We start from the raw sequence: 21,281 nt of genomic DNA, 5'->3' as shown, positions 1-21,281 counted from the left end.
TGCACCTTGTCTTTTCGTCCAATGTAGAGCAGAGAGCACCTTGTACTTTTTAAGGAATACCAGAGAAGCAAGTTACAGTATCTTCCACAGTATTACAGCAGTAAGGAATTTTGTTTGATTGAAAATAAAGTTATTTTATACAGTATATTCTAATTATGTTTTCTTCCCTCATCTGCTCCCAGATCCTCCCCACATGCTCACTCTTCCAACACTATGTCTTCTTCTTTTCTCTCTTAAGAAAATAAAGAGACAAATAAAATAGATGAACAGGAATAAAACAAAAGAAAGAAAGAAGGAAAGAAAGAAAGAAGGAAAGAGAGAAAGAAAGAAAAAAGAAACAGAGCATGAGAAACAGATACACACACACACACCAATCATGAAAACACAAAATCTGAAACCATAATTTACAAGCAAACAAGTAAGGTGAAAAAAATATTCCCAGAAAAAGGGATGTGAGACACAAATCTTTGAAAATCCCTCTGAGTTCTTTTTGTGTTGGCCATCTATCACTGGGCATGGGGCCTGCGCTTAACTGTGGCTTATATATACAGTGAGACTTCCTTGGAGAAATTAATATTTCCTTTGCCAACGGTTATCAAATCAAGAGACGTCCTTGGTTAGGATAGGAACACATGTGTTGCTCCACTTCCCTATCTCAGTGCCATGCTCTGTCTGAATTAGATGCTGTGCCTGGTGTCACAGTCTCTGTGAATTCAGAATACCCATCAGACCTGAAAGGCATTTGTGTATAAGTTGTTTTATCTCAACCCAAAACTTCAGTCGGTCCCTTTATAATACTTGTTTGTCATTACGATAAATGAATGACAGTTGCTCATAGTTGGCCAAAATATCTGTCTTGTAGAATAAAATCATCCATAAATGTTTCCTTTGCCCATTTGACATCCCAGAAGCACAAACTAGCACAGTGATTTCCAACCTGTGGATTGTGACCCTTTTCGCAGGGGTTGTCTAAAAACATCAGATAACGTAGATATTTACATTACGATTCCCATCAGTAGAAAAATTACAGCTATGAAGTAGCAATAAAAATAATTTTATGGTTGGGGATCACCACAATATGAGGAACTTTATTAAAGGGCCACCATGTTAGGAAGGTTGAGAACCAGTGTACCTGATACTCAGTAAGTACCTGGGTAGCTAAAAAGAGAATCTTTCCTGAGAATACTGATACAGATACCATAATAGTTACAACACCAAATGGAAAAGGTAAGAGAAGGAAGATGGGTATCAAGAGGGGAACTTATAGGGCCAGTGCTATGGCTCAGCAGATAAAGATGCTTGCCACTAGGTCTGATGACCTGAGTTTGATCCCTGGGTTCCACATGACATCAGGAGAAAAACAATTTTCGCAAATTGTCCTCTGACCTTACATATGTTTACAAGTGCATACAAACACACACTAAAAAATATAATACATTTTAAAGCAGTGAAATTAGTAGTCTGTATGGGAGGATTTATACATGAAAATAACATGAAAAATCTACTTCCTATACTATTTATTAGATGCCTTTCTTAATCATGAAGGTATTTTACCCATTAAACCCTTTCAAATGTCTCCTTAATGTTCAAGACAGCTTTGAAAACAATACGAAAAAGAACTCTAGGCACAGAGTCCTTAAGTTCTCTTAGTGCCTAAGTACATATTTCCATAGACCTTTTGGCCAATATAATATCAAATAATTGTTTATTATGTCAATCAACTGTCCTAAGAACTTAGTAGCTGTTTTTAAAAAGTAAAATATATAAATTGCAAAATAAAAATTACATTAATTTTTATGTGTATATGTGCTTTACTTCTATGTATGTATGTGTACCATGTGGTGACCTTGTGCTCCTGGAGGCCAGAAGGCAGTGAATATCCTGAAGCAGGAGTTACAGGTGATTGTGGGGCACCATGTGGGTGCTAGGAGCTGAACTCATTCCTCTGTAAGAGCAGCCATCTTTCCAGGCCTAAACTGCAACTTTTAAAATTTCAACCTTAGTTGCATGTAATTACTTGTTCTGGGGTGTGTAGTCCTGGTGGTTCTGGTAAGGCTTTGTAAGCCTAGGACCCAGAGGTGATATTACTACCGCACATCCTGTTCCACGCTGATTCCAGCTTTGCACAGTTATGACATTTCTGAAGGTATAAAATGCTCTTCAATACAATTCTGAGCAATGTGGTGCTCCAGAGAATCTTAGGGAGTAGGAAACTGTAGGCTTAATGCATGACAGGTAAAACAGTTTGTAGAATAATATTCAGGTCAGCAACGGGGAGATAGAGTGAATGCTGGGCCAAGGTGTGTATGGAATGTCTCTGCGGCCTCTTCTTTGTTTTGGTGTAAACCCAAAATATCTCAAAGACTGTCTTAAAAAGAAAATATGCAATCACAAAATAATCAGCTTAGATAAGGACTATCCCAACTAAATTTCAGAATGTGCAAGTTTGACTTTGTCTAATATTTTCCCATTATTGGTAACTCTACCAATATTTTCTAGGTAAGACTACCTGGCCCATGCATTCACTAGTTCTTGAGAGTACAAATAGCTCTACTAAAGTGTGAGATGACCCCATGGAATAAAAACAGGATACAAACAAGGAAAGTGCAGATTCACACCTATACTTTAATCCATGATTAAAGGCATGGATTGCTCTAAGGTTCTCTCCCATCTCCTTTCCTCTTTCCTTTTATTTGTATCATTTGTTCATTCATTGGGGCCACCACTAAAATTTAGCTGGTATTTTGAATTAGGCACCAAGAGAAGTGCTTAGCTCCTCCCTGATCAGGGCAGACTTGATCCCCATCACATAACACTTAGCATTCCCTATTTTTGTTTATCCAAAGAATAGATATTCACACATCACTCCCCGAGTCCAGGCTCTGAGCTACAATCAAGTGTCACAAAACCAAGTCATTGGGAAACTGTCCTTATGTATATTTTTTGCTTTCCTAGTTTGACTTTGATTTTTACATCTCTGGGACCTGGTTGTTTGAATGCTCTCCCCAAGATTTATCAAGTTTTGATCTCCTTTGGAACCCACTTCACAGCAGAATTTCTTGTCTCCTAACTTCATATCACTGTTCAGGCAAATTGACATAAGTATATATTGTTTGGGTCACAGCATTTCTCAATCCAGTTTTTCAATAAGTGATAAGTTGCTATTGTTTGTCAGAAAACTATTGGCCCAGTTGTGTATATATTCACTTTCACATAACAATATTTCGCAAAGCAATGATACTCTTTAAAGAAAAGTGAGTTGAGGAACCTTTTTTTTTTTGGTAATAATTAAAATACAAGATAGTTTATGTGGTCTAACGATGATCATTTAACAATATTATAATACAGTAATTGATTTGTTGATTCATTCATTGATTGTATATTTACTGAATTGTTCATCAAGTACACAAGCAAACATGATAGATTCTGTCTGCTTGGAGCCTAGTCAGACATCAAAAAGGACCTCTGTACATTAGGGTAGGTAAACAGTATATGCCCAACTGGAAATAGTTTTAGAAACTTTAGTAATTAATTAACTACTGAGCATATAATTATATGTCACTACAGGGACTTTTTTCATGGCAAAAAGACTTATTAGGGATTTATAGCATGAAGTAATATGAAACAAGATATACAACATAACAACAGCTGCAAATCTATCAGAAATATGAATGCAATAACATGAATATTTTCTGCCCGCCCTTGATGATGTTGGAGAAATGAAGAGTAATTACTACTAAGGGATAGACTATGCCGGGGCCTAGCAAACACAGAAGTGGATGCTCACAGTCAGCTATTGGATGGGTCACATGGCCCCTAATGGAGGAGCTAGAGAAAGTACCCAAGGAGCTAAAGGGAACTGCAACCCTATATGTGGAACAACAATATGAACTAACCAGTACCCCAGAGCTCTTGACTCTAGCTGCATATGTATCAAAAGATGGCCTAGTCGGCCATCACTGGAAAGAGAGGCCCTTTGGACTTGCAAACTTTATATGCCCCAGTACAGGGGAACGCCAGGGCCAAAAAGGGGAAGTGGGTGGGTAGGGGATTGGGGGGTGGGTATGAGGGACTTTTGGAATAGCATTGGAAATGTAAACGAGGAAAATACCTAAAAAAAAAAAAAGAATTATAAATCAAATTCAATTTTCCTCAGTTTGGAAAGGTTTGTCTTCTCTATCAGTGCTGGCCAAAAGGAAGAGAATCTGCAAGGCAGATTCTAGTTAGATGCTTTTTCTACTAGTTACATTTTGTAAAGTAAAAAAGGAGGAATTAATTTTTTAAAAATTTAATTTAACTCAATATATCCAAAACATTATATCAGCTAATTTTCCGGTTTCATTCGGTGGCTGTGATAAAACCTCTGACCCAAAGCAACGTGAAGAGACAACGGGTTTATTTCACTTGAAACTTCCAGGTTACTGTCCATCATGGAGGCAGTGCAGGGCAGGACCACAACCTGACCTCACTCACAGAGAAGAAGTGCAGCAGAAGCCATGGGAGAATGCTGCTTGCTGGCCTGCTCTTTGGCTACCTCACAGGCTCCTGGTTAGCTAGCTTTCAGCCTAGGACTGTGTACCTCAGTGGGTTGAGTCCTCCTATATTAGTTTATAAGCAAGGTGATTAGGCCCACAAACAGGCCTCTAGTCTAATTTGATGACGCCAATTCCTCAGTGGAGGCTTTCCTCTCAGATACCTCTAGGCTGTGTCAACTTGACAAAGCTAACTAGGACAGTAGAGATCCAACATAACTTTTGTTAATTAGATATTTACATTCATTTTCAACACTAGGAGTTTAAATTAAGGCGTATGTTTTTTAAGTAAGTACATTTTGAATTTAGAGAAACTACATTTTCTCTCCCTCTCTCCCGTGTGTGTGTGTGTGTGTGTGTGTGTGTGTGTGTGTGTGTGTGTGTGTGTGTGTGTGTGTGAGAGAGAGAGAGAGAGAGAGAGAGAGAGAGAGAGAGAGAGAGAGAGGTGTATGTGGGTATCCATGGCCATGAACACAGCAAGAACCAAAGGAGGATGTTGGATACCCTGCTCTATCACTTTTTGCCTTAGTCTTTTAAGACAGCCTCTCTCACCAACTTGAAGCTTGCTGTTTTGCTCAGCTGACTGTCCACTGTATCCCAGGGGTTTTCTGTCTCTGCCTGACAACACTGGGGTTATTGGCATGTATGTCCATGCCTCACATTTTACCCAGGCCCCGGGGATTTAAAGTCATGTCCTCACACTTGTGCCACAAGTGCCCTTATTAACAGAGTCATCTTCTTGCCATCTTTTTATTTTTAGTTTGATCCCCACCTTGGTGACGATGGGGAAATGAGCCCAGTACACAAGGCAGTGAGCTACACACCAGCCTAGAAGATATGTTTTAAGATATGTAGTAAGGATTCTATAGATTCTTGGATGAACTTTCATTCCTTCTCCTGTGAGAAAAACACATAGCAATTAAAAATCAAAAAGTCTGTCAGCTGGGGGAGGGGGAGAGAACAAACAAACTGCTAAGTGCCTTATGTATGTACTAAAAGGAGAGGTAGGGTTTGTTCGGACAGCTCTGTAGAAGTTAGCTATTGCAGCACTCAGAAGATTAATATTTTTTGATAAGAAGATACAGGGTAATAAGAATGGCAAATCTAAGAGATGCTTTCTTTAAGCCTATGGAGAAGAGGTCAAGGTATTTGGGGTGTGTGTGTGGAGCAGAGTTTGAGAAACATGTGATAACTATACATGCCCAGGATATGGGGTGAGCGTAAAGTGATTGCAGGAATGCCGTTTCATAGGCTAATGTATGACAGATACCTAAGAACTTTGTTAGCTATAAACAAATTTGGACTTAATAGAAAGCCATTGTAGAGTTTGCTCATTGCACACACACACACACACACACACACACACACACACACACACAGTACTATAAAGATAAAGGTGGGGGGGAAGGAAACCAATGGGTAATGTTAACATCACAGAAAATATATCTGTAAGACATTTTCTGATGGGATAGCATGTTAGTGGTTGATTTAGAAGATTTTTTTTTCTTAGAAGGGAATAATAAGGATAATCCTTAAGATTTAGAGAATCAGCATTAAAATGGGAGTTTGGAGCTGGCGATGGAGCCTAAGAAGAAAGTGACATCATTCACTAAAATACAAGAGGATCACGGAGGCAAGAAATAGGTAAGGAAGTTAATGAATTTATAATTAGTGAAGTTGAGGAGCCCATGCGGCATCTAGGTGGACATAAGCAGAGAAAAGTTTATATAAAGAGTCAGAAGTCTAATCTCCAGTCTATCTCAATTCCCTCACATGCCATCTATGATAGCCTATTATCTTTCCCCTTTTCTACAAATCCTCCTTTATCTATTCACTGTTAAATTCCCACTCATATACTAATGGTAATAACAAATGAAATGGACTGAAAGCTTACAGTGTGACAAGTGCTGTTTAACTGTTTTATGTGGATCTTCATATTCATTCCTTGTAACAGTCATGGGAAGGAAGGAAATTTGGGTTCAGAGCCCTAGAAATTGGGGGGTGGGGGGCTTTTCTCTGCTGTATATGGAACTGAAACTCAAATTCAAGTGATTCAACTTTCTCTGGTGCCTTTCAACTTGGTTTCATTCATTGGACAATTCTGTATCAAGATCTTTTCTCTGAAATTCAGAATTATATCTTAAGATACTGTTTGGGCAGTAAGTAAGAAGGTTGCCATCATCATAAAAACCCCTTCTGGATCTGATAACTTCTCATGCAGTTGGTCCTATTTCCATCTCCCTCTTACACTCTACATTTGAGGGTATTGAATTTCCTACAGCTAAGCAAAAAAATGTGTGTGTGCTGGTTTGAATATGAATGGACCCATAGACTCATGTGTTTGAAAACTTGGTCATAGGGAGTGTCATTGTTAGGAAGTGTGGCCTTGTTGGAGGAAGTGTTACAGGTGGATTATGAGGTCTTCTATGCTCAAGATATGCCTAGTGTGACACACAGTCACCTTCCACTGCCTGAGGATCAAGATGTAGATGTCTCAGCTTCTTCTCTAGCACCATGTCTGCCTGCATGCCACCATGCTTCTGGCCATGATGATAATGGACTAAACCTCTGAAAATGTAAGGCAGCCCAAATGAAATAATCTCCTCTGTAAGAGTTGTTGTGGTTATGGTGTTTCTTCACAGCAATAGAAACCCTAACTAAAACACAATGTTTAATTCCGTGTTGAGAGTTAGGTTGATCCAAAGCTTTCACAGAGGTCCTGATGAAAGAACAAAAGGGAGCTAGTTCTTGTTCAGGGGAAGATCTGGACCTGAGCCGTGGGAAGAACCTCAAAGGAGTTAAAATTTAGCTTTCAGGGAACTTGGCTTTTCCCCTTGAAGAGACTAAAGCCTTCTCTTATAGGTTGGTTTCATCATCTGTTAGAATGGCATTGCTTTTCAGCATCTCCCTTTGTCTAATCCTGTTCCCTTACATCCTGACAAGTATTTTCTTATATCCATAAATCATATTCAAATCCTTTCCATAAATATACATTTGACTCTTCAACTCACAGTGTGTTTTGTGAGAAGCCTCTTATAAAGCATTAATACTAGAGCAGTTCCAGCTATGTCTCACCTTGGCTGCCTGGCAGTCAGAACGTTTTTACAGATGCTGTGTAAGGTTTTGATGGCCAGTGGATATACTGCCATAGGGCACAGGTTACATCTCCCATCAGCAGCCCTGAGGTTGTACTAACAGCTGAGAGGCTGTAGAAAATAGATGTTATTAAAGATCATGGGTTCAGATGGCTTTGGTCATGTGCTGCTAAGGCATTTGAGAAAAATAATGAGGGACTGAGATTAATTAGCCTAACATCTAGGGCAAACTGTGAAATCCAAAGAGATTGTGGGTAGAGAAGCTCGGGACTAAACTTAGAGCATAATTTTAAGTATAGTAGGGTTTTATAGAAGATGAACATGCTGACCCTGAAACGTTTGCTCCCCTGAGATATGGCTTTAACTGGAAAGGCATGAGCGTATGGTTTTGGAGTACTTCATCCAGGTTTGAGGCATTTGGAGAGACCATACTTTGTGAGGCACTATCCCACTCTTGCCCAGGTTATCCTGGAACTTACTGTGTAGCCCAGGCTTACCTTTCCAATGTGCACTGGCTGTAATACTTAAAAGATCTTGAACCTTTGATCTCCTCTGAGTCACAGGAGAGCTCTCTTCCTTGCTGCTGAAAGCTATCATTTCCCCTGGAATTACAATATCATGGATCCTACTTTTCTTTTTTCTTCCTCCCCCCCCCTTCTGTTTTCTACCGACCTCCTGACCACCAGGCCAATAGCAATGATCATGCTGTTAAAGTTTAACTAGTAGGAGAGAAAATGAACACATGCCTTAACCCTGCAGGGCCTGGAAAACTTGTGCTTATAGAACCCAGGAATATATAGTAAGGTGGTGAGATTTAAGACAGAAATTTGTATGAAAGAGAATTTATTAATATGGAAGCATCTTCCATTGGTGCAGGACTTAATGCTTATAAAGATCACAGTAAAACATGCTAAGGTGCAGCTAGACTAGAACTTAGAAGTTTAGGAATAGCTACAGGTCATACTGAATAATAAAAAAGTCTAAAATCATGGCTCATGATGTAAAAATAATGGCTCCAAAAGTTCACAGAACTCCTCATATTGGAAGAGACATGCTGTGTAAAGTAGAAATCTGCCTCTTAACCATGTTCCACTTAGGAATCCACAGGGATCCATTTACTGGGTGATAAAGAAGGTATTGATGGGAGGGAAGTGAATTTATAAAGAAGTATGTTGTGGCTGTCCTTATAGTCCAGGGACTGCAGGAAGATGCTCTTACAGAGTGGAAAACCGGAGCAGAAACAAAGGAGATGCCAAAGCAACAGATACCCAATGGTCAGTTTTTACTATTGGATACAACATGGTTACAATTATAAGTGGGTCTGGTGGTTCAAATGAGAAATCCCCTCCATAGGCTCATGAACTTGAATGCTTGGTTGTGAACTGGCTGTGCTCTTAAGGAAGGTTACAAATTTAGGAGGTAGAACCTTGCTGGAGGAAGTAAGCTACCAGGGTCAGGATTTGAGGTTTTGTAACCTGGACTCATTTACTGCTCTCTTTCTCTGCTTCCTATATGCAGACCTCTGCTTCCTATATGCAGACCTCTGCTTCCAGACTGCTCCATGCCTCTCCAACACGATGGATCTTATCCTCTTTGGAACTGTAAACTAAATAAACACTTGTCTCCTCTAAGTTGCTTTTAGTTGTGGTATATTATCACAGCAACAAGAAAGTAACCAATACAGTGATCATTTGTGAATAATAGCCAGGAAGGCCTGGCCCACAGTGGTTCATGGAGATGAATAACAGAGTACCTATAGTCAACCATCAAAGATACGCTTAATAGATTTATCCAAGTCAGTTAAAGCCAGATAGCAGGAGTTTTGTGAGTATTTACGGTAAGGTCACAATCCCTTATCCAGATTTAGGAAACAGAGTCCGTTGTCAATTTTAGATTTCACTGCTTAATAGTTAAGATAGGTATCCAAGAAAAAGTAACTTATAATCTCATATTAAGTAATACTTAAGTATAGTCACTTGGTTCTTCCCCAAGGAGCCAATACCTAGTAGTTATATCTTGGATAAGAGAGGCTTTGCAATCATTTTGACTAGTGTTCAAAAAGTCTAAATTGACAATGATTTCTAGGGACATGCAGAGGGCATCTATGAGAACCAATCAATAACTGGAGATCCGAACCCTTTCACAGTGACTTCACTGGGCTTGGGAGTCAGTGGGTAACCCTTTACCAGTCATCAAGTGTAAAACAAAGTGATTCTGTTGGCTAATTGGTGGATTCTTATGTTTGGTTATTGGCCCTTGAACCAGCAACTTGTTCTTTCTACTGAATGAGACTGCTTTCAATACGTAGAGAAACCTGATGCATCCACGTTTGTTTGTTTGTTTTTCACTGAGTCCTCCACTTCTTTTTTTATTAATTAATATTTTTATTACATATTTTCCTCAATTACATTTCCAATGCTATCCCAAAAGTCCCCCATACCCTCCCCCCCACTTCCCTACCCACTCATTCCCATTTTTTTTTTGGCCCTGGCGTTCCCCTGTACTGGGGCATATACAGTTTTCGTGTCCAATGGGCCTCTCTTTCCAGTGATGGCCGACTAGGCCATCTTTTGATACATATGGAACTAGAGTCAAGAGCTCCGGGGTACTGGTTAGTTCATAATGTTGTTCCACCTATAGGGTTGCAGATCCCTTTAGCTCCTTGGGTACTTTCTCTAGCTCCTCCATTGGGAGCCCTGTGATCCATCCAATAGCTGACTGTGAGCATCCACTTCTGTGTTTGCTAGGCCCCAGCATAGTCTCACAAGAGACAGCTACATTTGGGTCCTTTTGATAAAATCTTGCTAGTGTATGCAATGGTGTCAGCGTTTGGAAGCTGATTATAGGGTGGATCCCTGGATATGGCAGTCTCTAGATGGTCCATCCTTTCGTCTCAGCTCCAAACTTTGTCTCTGTAACTCCTTCCATGGGTGTTTTGTTCCCACTTCTAAGGAGGGGCATAGTGTCCACACTTCAGTCTTCATTCTTCTTGGGTTTCATGTGTTTAGCAAATTGTATCTTATATCTTGGGTATCCTAGGTTTTGGGCTAATATCCACTTATCAGTGAGTACATATTGTGTGAGTTCCTTTGTGAATGTGTTACCTCACTCAGGATGATGCCCTCCAGGTCCATCCATTTGGCTAGGAATTTCATAAATTCATTCTTTTGAGTCCTCCACTTCTATTACCAATGTAGTTTCTAGAGCACATGGATAGATCTTAGTGGACGGACATGGTCTACTTCCAATTAAGTAAAAGCCCTATTTATAATGGCTGTGCTACCATAACACTGTTAGCACTGATGAACAGTTCTGGATTCATTAATCTGGAAATTGATCTTTCTCGTCCTTTTCAGGAAGATGTATCAGGATCAGTGTCTTCCTTTGGAATGAATGTGGTAGCATTTGCTTTTCTGCCCTTTGTTACAATATAGTCCCAAAGAATATAAGTGCTTTTTAAGATTATTTCTCTTCCTTTTTGTGTATTGGGAATGAAACCTGGGCCTTGGGGAAGATAAGCAGTGCTCTATCTCTGCAGGACCCCTTCAACCTCTATTGTTTTTTCTTCTAGAGAACATCATTGTGATGACACTGGTTAATTAAGCTGGATAAGAAAGAAATGAGAAGCACTTTGGAGACCACAGTAAAATACATGTACTTCAAAGAATGAAAGATAAATGCCATGATTGTTCAGGAGTATAACATGTACTTTTAAGAAAGATAGTTATTTTCAACATGTTCAGATATTCATTTTTTTAAATAAGAGAATATTGCATTTCACATTTTCTACTTTTGAGGCCTCTGTGGTTTCTGAAAATAGCATATTTCATACTTGGCACAGGCCATAACCCATGCCCCAACCAACAGAGAAGATGACTAACTTTAATTAAAACTCTGAATAAGAAAAGGTTCTGTAGTTTGTCTGAAACATATGGTCTTGAAGAACTAATTCTATGTATGTATGATGTGAAAAGCTGTCTGAAGGTTTTGGAAAACCCCAGTAGGCAAATTACAGCACGAACTCCTAAGATTCTCAAGGTAAGACAATCTCTTCTACAGGAAAGAGCTGGAGTCCAACCTATTATTGGAAAATTATTCTGGCTATGTTACTGGGACTTGACAGAGAAAAATATCACTATCAATTGACCATGCATTTAAAAATTGTTCATGTGAGCCATCTGATACATTTAGTTATAAGGTTGTGCCAAACCAATAGCCACTCATTGTGAAATGGAAGGGCTATCAGTAGGCTTGCAAACAAGCAGAACAAGAAAACACATATAGGTGGCAGTTGCCACAGACTTCCATGATAGTTACTGTGTTACCTTCTTTCCCTCAGCCCACTCTTGGGGCCACATAAAGAACCTTCTCATCAATTGACAAAAGAGGAGGAAAAAGACTCTTTCATACATAGGTTGTCTGTGTATTTAGCTGTTAGCAGAGAAAGCACTTCTATAACTCTCTAGTCCCATATACTCCCAAGAACAATATCAGGAGGCCACAGGTGTCTCTCCTTTTTGAAAAATAAAAAGGAATCATTGGAGGTAAGAAAAAAAAGGAAATACAGGAAGTTCCCTACCGTTCAAATGGAGTTTAAATGCCTTAGGAGTTCATGATAATGCCCATTGGAGATAGTTCATCAAGGAAGAGACAGTAAGTAGCTAAGTAGACAAAATGACTCATCCATTTGATGTCACCCAGCCTCTATCATCGGTCACCACAGCATTGGCATAATGGATCCATTGTATAAATCCTTCCCAAGGATGACTCAATGGCATTGGCTCTCACTAACCAGCTGTTAATGCCACCTACACTGAGATGGGTCCAGGCCATCTCCCAGCCCTTGTCATTGTCCCACATATCAGTCCCCTAGACTCTACCTGATGAGAGACTCACAGACCTTTGCATCTGCTAACAGTGCAAATAATTACCGAGTCTCAGATGCTGTTTCATCTCTCAAGGACACTAAACAGCCAGAGAGGGGTAAGCTGATTATTTTGGAACTTATTTATCCCGGAAATGGCAGTGATTCATCCTGACCAGGAAAACACATATTCTGGTGTCAATTTCCTTTTCCTCACTGCTGGGTCTCATCCATCAGCACCATCAGAAGGTTTTGCAGAACATCTAGTTATGCCACACTCTTGAAACAGTTCAACGTGTGTGCAATACAGTATCAGTATATTTTTCTGACAGTGATTAGTATCCTAGTGACTTCAGTGAATACTGACTACATAGATATGCCCCCAGGAATCATTCTAAAGGAAGATTAGAAACCAAGATGGAAACTTTGGAACATAAATACAGAAGCATGGGAAGCAAAAGGGAAGGCATTGCAAAGCCATTGCTTTTTATTCTTTTCATTATTGAAGTGATTCTTCCACATTGCCAACTTGTCAATCATTTTTTAAAAATCTCACCATGCATCTTCTTATTAAATTTCTTGTGAGCTATCTTATCTTCATAAGCATGAAACAATTTATTTTGAACTATCTTATTCTTGTCTAAAACAAGTAGAAATGGACCATAGAACTTAGTTTTAACTTTAGTAGGTGACTGATCACTTGTTTCTCTTTGGGATCTTACAGGAGAAGTACTCACATCAGCACTGCATTAGTCAAGGTTCAGCCAGAGAATTAGAGCAGTAGTACGCCATACGAACACATTTAGCTCAATAGCTTTAGACTATTGGCTTGTAAGGGCCTGTGACACAAATCTGAGATTACTAAGGCTGGGTATATATCAAGAACAAGCTTGGAATTCTCAGATATGGGCTTTCCATCATGGTTGACAAACTGTTTGAGATATAAAGCTTAAAGAATGGTATGTCTTGTCTTAGGTTTCAGAGGTTTCAATGCATGTAAACCCTACTGCTTTGGACCTGTGGTAAGGCAACTATTAGGGAAAGAGTATGTGGAAAAACAGAGATACTCACCTCATGGTGGCCAGAAAGCAGAGAAACAGAGGGGCTAATGTCTCAACATCCACTTCAAGGCCCAAATCTCACTCAGCAGTCTCCACCTGTAGAGTTCCATCATTATCAAATAGTGCCATGGCTGATGTTAAAGTGTAGCACATGGGCCACTTGGGACCCGTTTTGTTTACTAGGAGAACATCTCCATCAGGGACGCTTTATCTCAATACTTAAGGTCTAGCTTGTAATCCTTCATCTACCCCAATCATGCAGAAAATATGAATTATAATATTTCTGTAGCCTACTTACCATATGCTTCAATCAAATAATCGGGGTTCTACTAGGGTTAAACTGGATAATTAGAGACTATGGCCAGGTGGATTTGATACATTAAAAGATCAACAAAAGCCCAGTGGAAGAAGTCCACTATACAAATACAGAATGGGCTTCTTATTAACAGCCATAGTGAGTAATTTTATTTCTCTAAGTTTCAGTTTCCTCTGGGAAAAGTAAGCAAATTTAATTGGCCAGTTTTCTAATTTGATGGGTGCTTATTTGTCCTAGTGCCAGTCACACATCATCCTAGCCACTGGCATTCATTTCATCAGTAAATATTGTCACTTTATCTTTAAACTATATTGTGAATACTACTATTGCTTAGTTTTATTATCCTGCTGCACAGACATATCTTGACTCATGCTAGTCCTAGCTATAGTGTGTCTCCTTCAGTGTCCAGTGGAAGCTAATCTTCATGTTTTAACTATTGCTGTCATTCTACAACTTGAGACAGATCATTTTTTTCATCTGATTAAGGCTCTCTCACTCTTAAAGGTAAAATACAAGTTCTTTTTCTTAATGAATTGTGCGTTCGTGTATGACCTGAGCTATGTCCATCACTCTTGTTGATCTTTGATCTCTTTTGGCTTCATTGGCTTCCTCCTGTTTGTCCAGGACTACTACTAAACCATCACTGAAACATACTCCCTACACAGAGCTTTTACATAAGTAATTTTGTCTGTCAGATATATAAGAAGAAATTACTTTAGAGCTGGTGAGATGGCTCTTCTTGTAAAGATGCTTGCTGCCAAGACTGATTCCTGGGACCTACACTGTGGGAGGAGTGGACTCCTTTCAAGTCGATTTGCTTCATGATGCACGTGCTTAGCCACCTCCACCACACACAGATGAACCAACAAGTCAATAAATGTAACTTTAAAGAGAAGAAATAAGTGGACTCCATTTCCTGGCCGCCATCAGTCACCTCACAGTTCAGCTCTCCCCTTTTCAAGGAAGCGTCTTTGCTCCACCCACTTCCTGTTTGCTATGATGTCATCTCATCTCTTCTTCCCCTGCTCTCTATCCCTTCGCCTCCCTCATTTCCTTACACAACAACCATATACTTGCGATTTCTGCCCTCCATTTGACAACAGAGCCTTGGACTGCTATGTTTACTGTAGTGCTTGAAACAGTACCCGGGATGCAACTGGAATTCAAAAATATTTGTTGAATAGAGGAGAGGTAAAGAATGTATACTGTTGTGAATGCCAAAATGAACACAAAAACAAAACCAAAGCCCTCAACCCCCCAACACCCCTTCTTTGAGTATTATATGATGCTTTTGTGTTAAGGGGGAAAAATCCTATTCTATATCAAATTTGGCAAGGAATTCTGCCTGCTTTTTTGTTTCTTGAATGGAATTGTGCTGTCATGTCTCTCATGGCCATTCATTGAATGGGTGTTTCTATGGTTACCATGTTATTTCTAGTCAGAATCCTGTTGAGGAGAAACCTGAATTTGGTATCTCAGGAAGTCAAGATTCCCTTGACATCCTATAAAGACACCAATGAATTTCCACAAATCAGTGTCCTGCCTTATTCTGTAAATTAGTTGGGGAGATGGATTGGAAGACATCTTTGGGGTTCAACTCTAGAGTTCTGAAAAAGGCACCAAAGGAAATAAATAAAAGGAGTTCCCAGTATGTTTGTGTGGCAGTGATGGTCCCAGTGAAATCAATCCAATTTTCCTTTGCCTCCCACTGAGGGAGCCTGGCATCCTAAGTGTCACTGTGTCCTAATCATTGTACCTAAAGATGCTGCAAACTATGAATGCTGTTCGTTCTTCCTATTATATTCTGGGAGCAGAAATACAATCTCAGATGAATATACTTCTACAGCCTAATTTGTTAGTCCACCCCAGAAAACAACTGAACTATGCCTAATGATTGCATTCAATGAGAACATCAGGAGCTGGCCGTGCTGCTGTCCAGAGCAGCTAGCCACGTAACTTAGAAACACGCTGTCCTCCGTGTGCTCAGTTTCTACATGCCTAGAGAATAACTAAGGAGATGGAATTTTATTCCCACCTCAGTCTCATTTTCTGTTTTCGTCCCCTATTTGATTGTCTGTTATTTATTTCATTTGTCTCTATGCTTGCTTCTATTACTTATAATCTGCCCAGGGCAAACCATATACAGCTGTATCCTTATTGAATTATGAAATCTCAGAAGTACTTCTGCAACTATACCGGTATTGCACAAAATCTTTAGAATAAAGACTTTTGCAGAATGCAAATTAATTTGCATGTGTATAATACAAGTAAGAGAAAAATTTCGTGTACAAGTCCACCTCTATAAGGAACTCAAAGCCAGGGTCAACATAATCTGAAAAATGTTTAACTTTTGGTATAATCTTTTCAAAATGTGGCATGAGGAATTACATTTTAGGTTCTACAGTAATATGTACACTCCATGTGCCTTAGAGTTTCTGTTTTCTGGCTTCCCTCTATAGACTAACTCTGCTGGCCCAAATATTTTTCAGTGCACATTAACCTTGAAACAACTAAGCTTTCATTCACTTAGACCCCCAACATTTATTGAGCATATATTATGTGCCATGTACTCTGCTAGGAATGATCACCGAGTTTAAGAGAAACATATAATTCAACACCTCAAAGCAACAGAAAGGATGATATAACAATCTTATCATCGGGCAAGATGTTGTCAATTACCTGAAACAAATAACTGCATGGACATGAAATTTTTGCTGATCTCTCTGGATAACTCTGTCCCTCATTTCCTTGTTGAACAGCCTCATTGATTCCTCATTAAAGTTTTCCCTACAATACCTTTCCAAATTTAAAATCACCTAAAGCGAGACTCTCACCTGGCTTAAAATCTCCCTTCTTGCAGATGTATTTTACAAGTAAACTGCTCTGTCTGTCTGGCATAGCTCATTACCTTCCTGACTAAGAGCTATGCCGTTTTCTAAGTCTATCTTTGCACTAAGTACCCGCTACTTCACAAATAATACATAAAAATTGGTCGTCACTGCTTGACCAATCATGGTCTACCCACTGGGTTCTAAAACATATCTTTCAGTTTTGTCTCCTAGGGAAAATGGAAGATTCTTGCCAGAGTAATTGAAAAAGTTAGCTTGGCAGTTTATAGCAAAGATTTTTTTTTTTTAAGATTGAATAAGGGTGGATAGAATCAATGCGTAGGTAAAGGTATTTCTGGGTTTGTGCAGACAGGAAAATACAGCATCTTACATAGGCCAACGGACAGTGCAGCTGTATGGATCCTTATGCAGTTGAATGTGGATGCAAAGGGAATTTTGCCCAAAAAATAACCGAGTTTCATAGTCAGCTCCAAGGCAGATCCCTTTCTGAGTGTGAGGAGACACAATTGTGATTTCTCCCAGCCCAAAATGGCCTCAGATTTCCAATACCTATAGGAATCTCCCTTAGTTTATTTCTCTAATACTGAAATGGAAATGCTAAGATCCTACAGGGCTCATAGCAAAGCCCCTTTGGCTTGGAGCTCTGATGACAGGAACTGTCCCAAGATCTCACAGGGTATGTTGAGCAAGGCTCAGCATATGCTCTGATTGTTTCCTGGAGCTTAATGTTGGCTGCGATACTCTGTTTACTGCACTATGGGTGCTTGACTATTGATTAGAATGCTATCTAAAGCCAACCATGGATCCTAAGATGCTAGATGCTAGCACAATAAGATACTAGATGTTATCATAACATACATGTTAGATTGTTTGGGATAGATTTATTTTGATTTTGATGTGGTGTGTGTGTGTGTTGCCTTAATGTACATCTGTACACCACTTCCATGCCTGGGGCCCACTGAGACTAGAAGGCGTTAAATGCCCTAGAATTGGAGTTTCAGATGAAGGTATTTACCATATGGCTGGAGTCAAACTCAGATCCTCTGGTTAACAGCCAAGTGTTCTTAACTACTGAGCACTCTCTGCAGCTTCAACAGTGGCTTTAGATAAAGCTTTACAAGTCAAGTTTGAGAAAGCACACAAAACTAACTCCAAAGAAAACCCCCAAGTCTTGGTAGTTAGTAATACCTATGCACTGGAAACAAAACCAAAATGAAGCAAAAAACTCTTGAATTAATTTCCATGGCTCAGTAATTCAACTCTTTTATTTGGGGGCCTACCCAAAAGCCAAAATATATTAAATACGTGAAATTTGTTTAGGATCATAAATTCCTGGTTTATTACTATCAAGTATTTGTAATATGATTAATTTTTAAAAAAAGTTCCTGCAGCTGATCCTCACAAATAGTAGGACACTGGCCAGTGTTCCCTTTCCTGTTCCACCATATCAATAGCCTAGAACACATTTTAGGATTCCCAGGATACCCGAAATGTAATTTAATCTTATTGTTGTCCCCTAGAAAAGTCTTGGGCTTATTTATTTATTAAGCAAACATTACTGAGCATGGACCTGACCCTGAGACTACCAAGCTGATCGACGTGTACGGTTCCTTGCCATGCAGGAAGCTTGCTCAGGATTCTTACCCAAGTTCAATAACTTACAAAACAGCTGATCCAAAGTCTACTTTAGAACGTATGACCCTGGAGTGTAGGAACTCTGGAATGGACTAGAGGTTGGGAATCTTGTCTTCCAACTAGACTTCAATGGTAGAGAACATACCACAGTTTTCTACTCTTTGTTAAATGGATCTGGTCCTAAGGTTGTCCATCCCACATACAACTAAGAGCATCAAAACAGCAAAGTCAGGAGAAAACAAACCTTCCATCTCCCACTCGTTGCCAGTGTCATAGCAAAAGCTCTCAATGATTTTGTCTTGGCCACTAATGATTTTAGGGAACTTCTAGTTTGCCTGTGAGCCCAGCCCAATTCTGCTTAGGCTGTAGGACTTGGAGAACTCTGAAGAAAGCTGAGTAGGAGTCACATGCCTAGCATATTTTCCGTGTGTAGTCTGCTCTAAAGCTGATTATTGCCTGTGGGCCTCTGGCATACGGGACCTTGTTAGGCATTTCTATGTGAGAATGACGTAGGGCTTCAGACTTGACTCTCCCAAAGATAATTCTAAATTAAATTTAGAGACATCTTCATTATTTCTATTGTTATGAAAGGTTTCCTTTTAAAAGTTTGTTTTATTTCAGTTTGTAACAGGGCAGATTGCTAAAGCATTTGTGATTTTCAAGTGATTCAAAATTGATTTTTAGAAACACCTGAGAGTTATATAAACTTTAAGGCAAAAGTCTCCCTCTGTTCTGAACATCGTACATTTATTAGAGCACTGATCTCTATCATGTATGAAAATTGATATATTAGAAACAGCTTGGGACAAAATTGTGAGCAATTTTGCTCCGTGGATGAGAGAAACAAGATAAACTCAGGAGCTAACAGTCCATGACTGTCAGTAAAGATGCAGAGGGTGGGGCAACTGCGATCCAAGTAACCTCTGAGGAACTAGGGAGTCTATGATCTCCTCATAAATCGGGGTTACCTGACAAGAAAAATTTTGACCCTCTGGACATGTGGGGACACTGGAAAGAGTGTGTAAAAAGTGGGAATGCTTGACTTTTAAAAGTAAAGTAAAGCCATTGCAACAAGCATATTTCAAGTTATGGACCAAGGGCAAAGACATTTAAATTGTAGATGAACAAAATATATATTGCTGCTCAGTCAAAACTCTGCCTGCTCTCAAGCATGGCAGTCAAAGCTTTCTGTTGAGTGGGGCTTTTCAGAGAGAAAGAGAGAGAGAGAGGGAGACAGAGAGAGAGAGAGAGAGAGAGAGAGAGAGAGAGAGAGAGAGAGAGAGAGAGAGAGAGAGAGTTTTCTGGGGCAGAGTGAGTGATACCTAGCCACATCAAGTTTCTCCACTGTTCCACTGTTCACTCTTTCCTCCTTTAGTGTCTCCTGTGTGGAGGTTTGGAAATATCCGTTCCTGTCGCTGTGCAAGGAATCATCCTGTAATGACCTTCTGTAGAAGCAGGAACTCTGTTCCTGTGGCCACCAATTATATCATAGGCCAGACAGTACAACTCATCTCGGCGCTGCTGAGGAATCCAGCAAGCAGCATGATAAATCTTTATGATGAGTTCTGACTGCTGGGCAGAAGGGAAAGAGACCCCTAACCCTACCCCAATTTTCTTTTTCATTAGCCTCCTGATACTATCTCCTGAATAATATTAAAAGTAAGCAGCCAATAAATATTGCACAAGCTCCCAATACTAAAAGCTGATAAAGTTTATTGTACTTATAAAATAAATAGAAGGAAATGCTTTCACTTTCCTTTTTACAGGCCTGTAGGGAGATCCTAGGTATAATTTATTGCTTCAATTTTAAAAATGTGGTCTCCCTTAAGGCATGCTCTCCCCCTCTCCTTGGCGTCTTATGTCCCAAGCAAAAGCACGTGTCAATATGCCCTCTTAGACACTGTCAAGACTTTTGCTTCAGAGTCCAATTTCCATTGCAATTCTTTAGTGAGATCTTTAAAAATAATTCTCTCGTAAGTTCCCATTGCCATCTCCATTTCTTTTCCTATTGCTCTAGGAGTCCTTTAGTTAACATAGCAACCATTCTTACAGTGTATCTAAGCTTCCTCCTATTCTGTTTTTGTTCTGTAGTACTTGTCAATACAGCCATTCCTTTGTAAACATATCAGACAGACATATGGCTGCAAATGAATATGTAAAATTCCTTGTAGTTACGCACTTACAGACGTTGTCATTACTGAACGTCAAGGCTTCTTCTGAGTGTTTGAGGAATAGGATATGAGTGTCAATTACTCCCTAAATCAGAGGTGAGAAGGGGAGGCTAAGGTAATTTCTGGGTCCATATAGATAATCATTTTTATATCTTATACTGCTTCTAGGTCCTGGAAACTAAGTCTTTGTTGAACATAAAAATGGCAAGGACTGTGGGCATCATCTGGTGTGATATCTCTTTCATTTACACCACTCATGGCTCTACCCTTTTTGTGGTATTTTGTTTTGAGAGCAAGTTTGGACTTGAATTAACTGACACCTTATATTTTTGGAATCAATGTAAACACTTCTTTCAATTAGTGCATTCTTCATAATATAAGGCAGAGGCAGCAGTAGCATATATGTTCCAGGATGAGATGGGACAATAGTGTTGAGTTCCTTCATCATCAGACTGGCAAACTTAAAAAGAAGCAGCATCCAGGAATCCCACTTAGAGATTATAGAAGCTAAGCCTTGCCAAGAGAGACATAAAGTACAGACATGTTGTTAATGAGGCTTGGTTAATGAAGTTTATTTATATTCAAATATATCAGGGTCTATTTTAAAATGATATATATTGTTTTAGATCATTTAAGAAAGTACTTTGTTAATTATTACTTTAAATAGCAACATCAGATATTTATTAGAGCTTACGATGAGACTGTAGTTCAGATAGATTAAAGTATTTCTTATCCCTGAAGTTTTATGATAAAACTGA

Source organism: Mus musculus, chromosome 16 (assembly GCF_000001635.26).
Source record: "Mus musculus strain C57BL/6J chromosome 16, GRCm38.p6 C57BL/6J".
Classification (NCBI taxonomy): domain Eukaryota; kingdom Metazoa; phylum Chordata; class Mammalia; order Rodentia; family Muridae; genus Mus; species Mus musculus.
This window is presented reverse-complemented; position numbering follows the sequence as displayed.